This window comes from Hirundo rustica, chromosome 3 (assembly GCF_015227805.2).
Source record: "Hirundo rustica isolate bHirRus1 chromosome 3, bHirRus1.pri.v3, whole genome shotgun sequence".
Lineage (NCBI taxonomy): Eukaryota > Metazoa > Chordata > Aves > Passeriformes > Hirundinidae > Hirundo > Hirundo rustica.
The window spans coordinates 56,137,908-56,149,952 of record NC_053452.1 but is presented as its reverse complement, the minus strand read 5'-3'; the positions used below and the strand labels follow the sequence as shown (position 1 = coordinate 56,149,952).

At 40.4% G+C, this 12,045-nt stretch overlaps 1 protein-coding gene across 1 annotated transcript in view; it reads right to left on the bottom strand.

Annotated features, from left to right (window-relative positions):
- Positions 1-10,433, bottom strand: part of IPCEF1 (interaction protein for cytohesin exchange factors 1) — a 79,695-nt gene extending 69,262 nt beyond the window's left edge. Inside the window, exon 1 of the mRNA XM_040057611.2 lies at positions 10,377-10,433. The gene's annotated coding sequence lies outside the window, so the exon portion shown is untranslated. The remainder of the gene's footprint in view (positions 1-10,376) is intronic.
- Positions 10,434-12,045: the final 1,612 nt, after the last annotated feature.

The following is a 12,045-nucleotide window of genomic DNA, read 5'->3' as shown; positions in this document are numbered from 1 at the left end:
ACCACATATAGATCTGACTGTACCAAAATCTGTAAGAGATAACAGGTTCATTTCAATGATTATACCCATCAGAGGCTCCCCCTCCCACAGCTCTCTGCTCAACCTTCTGCTGCAGAAGGTGACAGCAGTTTGGGCACCTTGTCCCCAAGGACACGGTGCTCTGTACATACACAATGGAGCAGGCAGTGAAAACACCACAAAACACAGAACGAACCTAAGCTTCTCTTGACAAAACTTTTCCATTCTACAGCTCAAACCATTTCCTTCCCCCTCCTCCAGTAGGGAAAACTGTGCATTCTAAAAAAAAAAAAAAAAGTGGAACCACTCATCCTGGACAGAGAAATATCCAACAGTATTTTTTTCTTAGGGTAATTTTCAGACTTAATTTTTTCAAGTTCTTCACTAAATACAGTTCAGCTGAATCCTCTGCAAGCAAAGAAACCTCATCAAGCACAGGTCATTTCAGAGACTGAGTAACGGGTGGTGACCACTGCCATGCACTACTGAATTATCCACACCAATGGAATAGTTAGGAGACTGACAGCGAGGAAGGTAGTCCAGCTGCAGAAGAGCACTGGTTTACAGTTCAAGGCCTCTCCATTCCCCCATTTGCTTTGTGGCGCTTAGCAATCTTGGTTTACCTCTGTCTCAGTTCCTCAGATCATCCAAGGAAAGCAACGGCTGCTCTCTCCTGCAGATGGAAGTGTAGTGAAGGGTAGATGTAAATCCACGAAACACTAGGGAAGTTTGCTCCCTAGATGTGAGAATTGCCATCCCCAGTCAGCACCCAAAACAAGTACTTGTTATTAAATGCAAGTTGAGATCTATCCACCTCATTAACAGCAGCAATTAGCTTTTCAACACAGGAAATAAAAACATGCAAAGACTCAAAATTGCTGACCGAACTCTGATGATTTTAAGTTAATGAAGCTGAAGCTGGTGGCAATGCCATGACTACAATGACACAGAAGTCAGCTCTTGGAACAGGAGCAGAAGCCACTCTCTCTCCCACAGAAACAACTCTGGTCCAGGGTCTACCAGTGCTCCAGTCCTCACATAAGACCATTATTGCCAATGCATTCTTGACAGTCATTTTCCTTATGGTTATGTGCAACATCTGCTTATGATGTCCAACAGCAGAGCCTGAGGAAAAAACTTAACTCTTTAAACCTACCCATCCTTCTCCTATAGAAAGCCTGCAGCTTCCAGGCACTTACAGAGGAACCTCCTCATATTGTCTTTTTTTGCAGAGAAGCCAGATGATGGAGCTGAAACTGCATGTTCAGTTCCAGTTTCATAACATTCTATCTCAAGAAAACTCTTCCTTTTACCCCACCATTTAAAAATTTCAGACATTGCTAGATAGTAAGGAAGTTTTCTCAACTTACATAATGCTTTCCCTTCTGTTCCTCTTCCCTTACATCCTTCCAAGCTGATCAAGCAGAGGACATGTGAGCAGAGCTCCAAGAAGACTGCAGTAGGAAGAGCAGTGATCCTTGCTACCTTCTCACCAGTTGTGCTACAGGCCTCCCAGACACAAGCTGGAGATGAAGTGAGCACCAGACTTCCTCTACCGTGTGGGGATGCTCCACATCAGAGTCAATTACACTTCTGCTCAGTGAGTCTCTTCAGAGAGATGGAAAGAAAAGACAACTCCAAACAAACACAAATGGTGACTTTGTTTTCTTTCTTCAGACCTACTGACACCCTCTTGTCTTACTCTTCAGTTCCGAGAATTGCGTTTTACCTGCCGAGCTTGCTTCAGTTCCAGGAACATCTGGGGCTGAGAAACAGCCAATCATTCAGAGCAGCTACTTCAAGTCCCCATCAGCCCAGCCGCAGCAGAATCCAAGTTGCAAGTGTGACAACAGAGACGGGAGAGAAGCTCTGGGAGCTGGCTCTGGCACAGGCTAAGGCTGGGAGGACGGGAAGAGGACTGACATGACGAGACCTATATAAGGCTTTGTGAAAACTAGCAGTTGCCTCAGTGGTTTTACAAGTATCAGTTGTATTTACTCGAGCTGAAGTGTTGCTGTCTGCAATAGAAATTCAGATTTCCTATGGCTGCTTCTCAATGCAACATTCATGAAACAGCCAACACCCTTGGTCAGGATCAAGGGCTCATCATGGTAGATACTAGGTAGATAAAGAAGATGACATCATCCCACCCCAAAGACTTGGCAGAGATAAAAAGGGAATAAGATGATGACAAAGTACCTGGAAAGGGAAAAAACAAATCTAACCGTTTCCCCTCTTGGCCTCTATCAAAATAATGATTATGTGTAAAGCCCTGATTGTATGCATATACGTAAATAAAAATCAAGACTCATACTCAGCACCAGGAAGTTGTTTAGCTAAAGTCTGCAAGTTCCTGCCTGTAATAATCTTTCTGCCTTCTGACTGGAATCAAGGGTTTAGCATTTTTCCTCTTCTCTAACTTAATACTACTTCTAAATGTATTTTTTCTCTCTCCTATCTTTCTAGTTGGTTTTATTTATGTAGACATGCCAGTGTGGTAAATTTCAGACCTATAATTTGTGGCTTCCTGACTTAGGGATGGTTCTGAAGTAGTTCTTATGTGGCTGTTCCCCCAGTTGAATGTTTACACACATATACACTGTGCATAGCTTTTACTTACATGCATGGCAAGGGTTCTGCATGCTTCACATAACTTTTAAGAGTCTACATGTGTTTCTGATCATGACAACACATTGAAAATATGTGTCTACAAAACACATTTTAAATGTATTTATACAACACAGTATGTGCTTACCCTTGAGGTGTTTTCTATATATAGAAAAGCTGAAGATTAGGCTTGCTGTTCTCATTCTTTCCCTTTAAGTTCTTCTTTTGCTATTCATTGTATCCAGATTTCCATTACCACTCACCTAGACATTATTTTTCACTGGTATGAAATCAATCAAACCTGATTGATAAACATATGCACATGATAAAGCATGAGACTATCCCCTAAGGAGATCTCTGGACTTTCACATTTCAGTCAATTCAACAATAGTGATGGTGTGGGAATGAGCATCAGCTCAATGTCTGCCAAGAGACCACACCTCATAAGCTTTCAGGTTATCAAAAGCCATAGTTACAAAATACTACCAGTGCTCATTGTCACCATATTGAACACATATGTGCTTTAAACCTCTTTTCTTAAACAGAAAAAAAGTAAATCTAATAAATTCAGGGTTTTTTTTAATTGTTTTAAACACTGATTTAGCTCCAAAGGGTTTTTTTGTTTGTTTTGTTTTGGTTTGGGTTTTTTTTGTTTGTTTTGGGGTTTTTTTTGTTGTTTTTTTAAATTTGGTTGTTTTATCTTGCAGATGAGGCTCAACAAGCCATTCTAAGTTTCCTTCAGGATGTGAAACATGAAGGCATTTATAAAAATTTTCACACCTGACTCTTGCAATAAGCCACATGCAGTATAAAAAGCCAGCCATCCTATTGGCCCCAAATAGGAAACACGAAGAGCCATGGCTAGTTCTTGATGGCCCCACACTTCTGAAAGTTCTTATTCACTCTTCTAAGACTTTAGAGTATGAGAGTTAAATATTACTCTCTCCATGGTGACCTTCATTTTCCTAAGGCTGAGATGCAAGAAGGGAAGGCAGGCAGACTGCCGCAGCCCTGGGACCTGTGCTCACAACTTGTCAGTTCCCAGTTAACAGCTACAGCCACCTCTGGGGTGGTCTTCCCCCAGTGAGGAAATACAAAACACATATGACCGCAGCCTGAAGACAGTATCACTTTAAACTAAATGAGTTTAACAAAATGACTATGTGTGTCCCATAGCCTTTGGATTAATGGTATAAACTTGAGCAGTCCTAAAAGTCAACAGTGGTACATAAATGTATTCACATGCTGATAACTGCCTGCAGGACCAAGACCTAAGTTATGTAGATTCTACAAACCTGCTTATTGTCTGTATTTACAGAATATGATCTGTCTGACATATGTATGTTCCCTTTATGTCATTATTATCTTGAATGGATTTTTATTTATGTGCATGACTAGACAGGCTGTGTTTTGTATGAATGCCAGCATTCATCCACAGGGAACAATAAAATGTCTTTCTCCCACTGCAAAACTTTGGGGGCAGAGACCCACACAGCTCAGCTAAGCAGTCAAATGCCACAATAAAATCCAGATAGGAAATCATGTAGGCAAACATTTTCCAAAGTACTTGTACACCAAGCTGTGATCTGTTTGTTGCACCGTTATGGACAAGTCAATTTTTACCATTCAGAATATTTTCACAATCTATTTGAGATAAAAAGAAAGAGAGGGCTAGAAAATCCAACAGGGTTAGTCACCACTGACAAGTCCTCAGCAGCCCAACCAGCTGAGTAATTTCTGTGGTGCTCTCCTACAACAGCGTCACATGGATAAAAGCCTAATGGCATCAGCAGTCAGACAGCAAGTGCCAGCTGCTCACACAATGATACTTGAAAAAAAGGTTATATTAATGTAGTGGTTTCACATCTCTTTTTGTTGTACATCATGATTTTCAGTCAGTTTCACCATTTGAAAATAACCTTTCGTAAATTCTTTAGGAGAAGAGTCTGTCTGTCTGTCTCTCTCTGGCCAAAGGAAAAGGCTGGCCTGCAGAAAGTCAGGGTTTTCTATCGGTACTTCCCAAAGTTGCAATTGACATTCTCAGTGGTTAAAACAGATGCCAATATCCCAACTAACCTTCTGATAGGTCCCTGCCCTTTCTAAAGTAATTCCCAGGTCCTGACCAAGAAATACATTCCACATTTCTCTATAACTAAAAATTAAACTGGGCTAACCTATGACAATAATACAGCAGCAAAACATCATCCAGAAATTTTAAATGCATGGATCCATGGTACAGCCTTACCCCAGCAAAGAGGAGACATCATTCCTCCTCCTCCCCCCCTGTGAGCATGACCTGGAGCTGCTGCCACCCTTTCCTGCAGTGGGAGGAGTCCAGTGGAGAAGACAGACAATGACAAGATAAACAGCGCATTCTGTATCTCTCTTATAGCCTTTTGGCCCCAAAACACACTCTGGACTACATTGCCTCTCACCCATACTCTTCTAAAGAGAATGCTGAACCTGCTGATAGGATCATTGGGAAGAATAAAGTACTGACAAGGAGCTGTTTTGGATGGCGAGGAAGCCGAAGGGCACACCACGGAGTGTTCCCAACAAGTGTCCCTGTGCAGGTCCTGTGTATCCTAGAGCCAGTCAGGTATCCAAGAGGCAGAGACTCACGGCAAAAAAAATTAACCCACAATCTCAAGCCAAAAGCCATTGGGAATAATGGATTCATTCCCCAAAACATTTACTGTGCTTGAGCCTTGTTCAAAGCCTGGAATGGAATTTCAGACCACTGTTTTACCCAAAATTTATCTAAATCTGTAATGTTTTGGGAAAAGCAGCAACAACAACAGCAAAAAACAACAAAAACAACAAAAACCAGGAGTTTTAAGTCAAAATATTTTCTAATCAAATTGAGGACAACTTAATCTAGTTTCTTCCATTCTGTTAAATCCAGTCTCTTATATTACAAATTAAATTTAGAATAACCCACTCTTTCTATTTATTCTGATGATGTTTTTTCAGGAGAATAAATAGATATTTATCAGAAAAGAAATAGAAATAAAACATTTTTTAAGAAGGTTAAGTGGCGCCTGGTAGTCTACAACCTGACAAGTTAAGCAAACAAGAAGGGGAAACCCTACCTTGTAAATACGGCAATTACAAATCTAGTTTCTACACTCTGGAATGAAGCCAAGACCGAGTGTGAAGGACTGAGAGGAAAATCTGCTGTAAATTCCTTCAAGTGAAAGTACCCATTTAAAAGGCAGCGAACACATTTTAGAAAGGTCATGAAGCCACAGCAGTTGTCTGAGCACAACTCTAAATGAAATTTGACTTCTGTTTAAAAAGGCAGCGATAGACACAGACACTCCAGCTACACTTGGAGTGTAACCCTTACACTAGAAGGAGACTAGCAATGGTTAAATATAGGTTTTGCATTGAGCTTTTGTAGGTACTTCAGATACTTACTGAGTAGGAATTACAACCTCAATGATCGTGAAAAATTATTCTTATATATTATCAGTTTAAAAAAAAAAAAAAAAAAAAAAAAAAAAAGAGAGAGAAATACACCTCTCATATAGGCATGAAGTGTGAAGTTACATATAAACTTTCACCTGAGCCTGGTTTTATTCTCTTTCTAGGTAAGGGGGCTGTGTGGACTGGGAAATATGGCAACAGCAGACTCATGTTCCTTGACTATTGTTTGTAAGTCTAAGCTCCTTGGAAGGTTTTTAGCAAAGGTGAAAGACAGAGCTGACAAGTCATGCCATTCCATCTCAAATATTATGGCTGAGTAGTTTAAACAGAATTCAGTGCATGAGTATATGCATTCACCCACAGGCATACACACACATAAATACTTTTATACTTATATAAAGCTCAGGCAAATTCCACAGAAACTAGGAAACCAGACTGGAAAATCCACTTACATTACACCTTTGCATTTTAGTCATAAATTAAAAAGACTGTGGGTGTTGTGACTAACTGACAGAAGTAAACTGAGCCACTACGTGGTGTTTACCGTGGGGTAAACTATTGCCTCTCCTGATTTTTAATTGGAGGTTAAGTTTGGCACACTCCACTATAAACAAGGTCTGGCACTAAAAACAAAGAGACAAGGAATCATTTCATGGATGTATTCCCGTAATTCATCAAATATTCATCACTTACATTGCCCAGATATATTGTCAAAGGTGATAAACACACACATATCAATAACAGTAGTCTGATATTCTGCTCCATTCCTCATCACAGAGGTACCCAATCCTTATTCCAAGGAAAGCAACAGCGCAGTGAGCAACCATATCCAAGAACATGAAAGGTCTGGCTTTAACAGTTTTAACTCTCAGAAGCCTTCCTGAGCAAAACAGTACCTTGATCCTGACCCCCATTTCTATTCACTTTACATGTAATTGCACACACATACAAAGGTGACTCTGAAGTAGATTTAGAATGACCCAGCAGCACTTCACACACCTCCTACATAACACCAGAAAGCCTTGTGGCAAAAACCCCAGTCACTTGCTGCCATTCCCAGTCAGGATGCTGACAGATCACACACACGCACAAAAAAGTTACTGCAAGGAAGGGTCCTGGCAGAAAAGTGGTGGCAAGTCCCAGAACAAAGCTACTATAGCGCCACAGGATATGTAAGTAGTCTCAGACTGACCAGCGGGCAAGGCTGCCACATTTCAGGCAGTACATACTGAAACAAGCCCATCTTACTTGGAGTTCTACTGTGGATTAAGCAGACAGGAAGAGACACAAATATCTCATTTTTAATTTTATGAGTACTTTAAAAAACAGAGGTTATTTGTATTGACTCTTTAGCTTATCAGGCTGTTACTCTCTTGCATTGATACTTTGCAAAGTATATTATTTCCCCCAAAAAATTAAAACACAACACCCTTAATCACAGGATGTTCCCACTAATAAATTATCTCTTTAAAAGATAGGCTCTTTTCCACAATACGAGTCATGTTGAAATTGCCCTAATTAAAATATCTCCATTTATTTGCATGACTAATCATCTGTAACATGGCACTTTTATATCTTCAAAGCACTTCAACTGCATATAAATGGATATGAAAACCATATCTGAAAACTTGCCCAAAAATGTACCTTGAAATCTGATGCAGGGACTCAGCTATTGCTTCCTAAAATAACTACTGGCTTTACGTGCACTCTGAATCATAGTGAGGGCAATACTGACAGGTCTGCAGAAGCACGTGTTACTTATGGAAAGAGTAAATATTCCGCAGAAGAGATAAAGGCAGCAGACCAGACAGTGTTCCTTGATGACGTGGAAAAGCAGATGGCTCAGTCCTTTGAGTGGTAGTAAAGACAAAGTCTATTCCACTTCCCACCACGCTTTTCGCTGAAAAGAGCTGTCACACTCGTGCAAATGAAGTCCCACATCCTTAAAATTGCTTGCAAGAGACTTGCCACCCTTCTTTCACTTCCTCCTCTTTGGAGCTTTCTACAGACTTGAATGTCAAAATATTCAGGACATCTGGTGCTGTTTTCTGGAGACTCTGGCCACTGGTGATTTCTACTACATGAGAAAATAATTTCTTGGTATCATGCCACCCATGTGTCTCCCCTGGGAGTTCATATCCCATGGGCCACCCATTAGTTGAAAGAAGATGGAGATGGGTATTTTTTCCTTCACAGCTCGTTATAACAAGGAACTTATATTCAGAAACAAGCTACTTCGTAAGCAGAGAGCTGCCCTACCTGTCTGCAAGTTATTTTTTCCTTTTTAAAAATTAAAAATTACATTAGAAAAGGCCGGGATGCAGGGATGTATCTTTAAACTCAATCAGGAAGCAGTATAAAAGAGCCAATTTTGTAGGTCTATTGTCTTGATTTTCAAAGGCCAAACTATATTTTAGAGCCATCAATATGCTTTCCCTTGTCAGAAGTGTAGCACCATCCCTAATACTTTCTTTCAATTAGGACAACCCCCGTAGTTCTTCAAAACTAAAAGTGGTGTTTTTGTAATGTTCTGCAAGTGCCTCAGCTGAAGGAATGACAATGGTAATTTTCGATGATGATTTTACTCTAGGTAAGTACAAAACTGCAAAACTACTGATTATGAATGTTACTGCTCCCTGTCCCTCTTTCCTGTGTGGTGGCCCCGAACTGCATCTTCTCATGCATTCAGTTGATTGCTTCAGGGTCCTTTAAACCTCCAAATTTCACTAGGGTTATGGTGAAGCATGCATGGTGGCTTTTAGCCAGAAGGGCCTGAAAGCACTTGATGAACTCCACCAGGATGCAATTGCATACAGGCTACTCACATCTCTGCAAATTCATAAGGTTGTAGAGACATCAAGAGATCATTAAGTCTGTCCCTCCCAGCAGGATCAATTATATTCAGGCTGCTTCTGACAGAGGCTGCCTAACCCGTTCTTTAAGACATTAAATAATGGAGGTTCCACAGTTCCCTTCAGCACCTTAAACCAGTGTTTAACTCTCCTTGACATCATGTTTTTCAACCAAATTCAAGATCTGTGCTGTAATTTAACCTTAATGTCTCTTGGCCTAGAAATTTCTTACATAAATCTCTAATGTTTGTTCTTGTAACACCAATGCAGTCATCTTTTCTTAAGACTATGCAGCATAGTTTGATTTAATATATTCTCAAAGGTCAATGTTTTCTAAGCAAGAGGGACTGTTGCCCCCTTGCTGATACTACCTGCTGTGGTAAGTACTTCAGGTTACTGCAGGCACTGCCAGCCCTAAAATGACAGCCACCAAAAGGACACCAAGTGCCCCCCTTGAACAGTTAATGAGAGGTTCTCTTGAAGAATCTGCTGAGAACCAGAGCCCCAGTCCTTTTTTTTCCTGTTCTGTGTTGGTTAGAAATACAAGTAATTTGCCATCGGTTCCTAGGCAGTTCATTACTCACACTGACAGAGTCTTACAGTTTGGTTTAGACTCATAGAAGACTTGAATGACTGCTGGTTGTGCACCTCTTCAGCTTTGGGAAAAAAGAAAGACCCAAAGAAAAGCCAGACAAACAAGATCTGAGCAAAGCCTCTCTGCATTGCTTTTTCCATTCTGCTGCTCTTTAGACCCTTTCAACTGTACTAATAAGTACAATAGGGAACAATTAATCCCCAACCCAGCACACTCAGGAAGTTAAAGCTACCGGTAAGACAAGGCTTGCTAAAAAAAAGAGAAAATCTTACTGTCTAAATAGGTAAGAGACTGTGATAAAGGGATAGATCGTTAAAAAAAAAAGAAGAAAAAAATTTCTTCACCAATGTCAATATAAACAAAATATCCACAGAAAAACAGATACATCCTAAATATAGAAAACTAAGGATATAGCTGCAGGGAGTACATGTGGAGTTTTCTGCAAAATTACTGCTCCCCCCAACCCTGTCACATGTCTGTCCCACTCCTGACCTGGGAGGTTTTTCAGCACTGCGCTACCACTGAGCTTCAGTAGGCAAACATGTAAATGGGGTGTTAAGTTTACAACATGAGCAGCACAAGAGAAATTGAGCTACCTTTTTTTGGCTGGTGACTGAGGCAAAGAATCTCACCGTTCGCCTCCTTATTTCTAGAGGGGAGCAGGAGACACAGAAGCTACCAAGTCTGAAGGACCCCCCAGCCCGAACACATATCCCATGTGTTCCCCCTTGAAGAACTGTTTGAAATATAACTTATAATAAACAAAGCATGCCTAAAATGTTCATAAAGCATTATTACTTTAAAATAAAAACACTTTATAAACTAGTCACAATATATATTGCCTCTTCAATTCTCTTAATACAGTTTTAACTCACCACAAATTTAGAGAGATCTCAGGAAAACCATAGAGTTTGCGCACATGAAGCAATAGCTTCTCCCCCCACCCCGGAGACTCCTTTCTGTCTTCCTTTTCCTCCCCCACCCAAGCCCTGAATACAGGAAGAGAGATCACCAGCTGCCTGCTGAAGAAAACAACTACCAAATAGTGTGCATCATTCAGATGGCTTGGATGATTCAGCTTTTCCACATGAACTTTTAAGTGGCACAAATGGTGCTTTGTGCATTTCTGAATCAAGCGTGTGTTTAATAGTCCAAGTACATAACACAATTTCTACTTGAAGAACAACTTTTCATCTTAAATAAATCAGTGTATCTGTTACCTTACAATGGCTCCAGTTCTCAAACCAATCAATAATTACATTTACCTGTGCTTATGTATTGCAGCTTCCTCAGCCTTTAAAAATACATTTCATATTGTTCTTAAAAGTTGAAGTGAGTAGGACAGTGAAAAGAGGATCTAGTGATGAGCTTATAATTTTGAAAGCCACCCTATGTTTTATGCATTAGTTTTTGAGTGGGAGGGCTGGGAAGGAACAGAAAACCCAGGTGTAGCAAGCAGTCTGCTCTCCCACAATACAACAGCACAATAACACAGCAGCAGCTTGATCATAAGCATCCTACAGTTACCTGCAGTTCATTGTCAAGAAACTTGTGGAATAATATTAAAAGTTTCCAGACAGTAGGCTGAGATGTGAAACCCTACGCAAATGCAAAACACATACACTACGTGTATTTTTTCTTTAGCACTGCTCAAATAAAGAATTAGTGCCTGGTTTTACTTCTCTAGTTTCTTTGGCCTTTATTAATTTGTTCAAATGTTCATTTGAATAATTTTTATCAACAAGATCCAATTTTCATTTCACCCTTTCAATCACAAATCAGAAACAGCTCTAATCAACCAATCAGATTTGACACAAAAATTAGAAGTAACAATCAGACCTAGTACTGAGGACAGAACCTCTTGCCCAAAAAGCCCTGTTTACTTACCAGGAGAATTTCTTATATATGCTCTAGTACAAAAGCAGCACAAGCCTATTGAACATAGCATTGCCTTCTGCAGGAACCCAGGTGTGACAATGCCAAAACTGCCTGAGGTGCTCAGAAAGGGCACTTTGAGCAAAGGGAGAAGTTGGCAACAGACTGAATAGACAAGTCATCACTGGAAATCACTCAAGACCTAGAGAAAAACAACAGAAATGTTCCTTGGCCTGTGCTTTGAATAATGGAAACAAGCCTTTGGGGTTGCGTAGTGTACAACCTTCCACTAGGGCAGCACCTGGAATTTTATCTTAGGGATGCAAACTCGGCAAGAGTACTGGAAAGCAACCAGAGAACAATGTTTTGGCAGCATCTCTTCTCCTACTAATAGCTTTTGTATGCTTTTTTGTGATTTCATAACTGACTTCCAGTTCATTTTAAAAGTAGGCATTTTATGCACATCCAACCCAAAAAGCTTGTATCAAACTAGTCAGGGTGATGTGATTCTCACCTAACAGCTCCTGCCCTGAGACAACACTGCCAGAGTCAGCCTCTCTAGCCAAGATGTCTCTCTTCACAGCCAGCGACGCGAACAGCAAACACTGTGTGAGACAGTGAGAGGGTGCCCAAAATCTTTTGCATTTTGAAAACACACCAAATACTTCA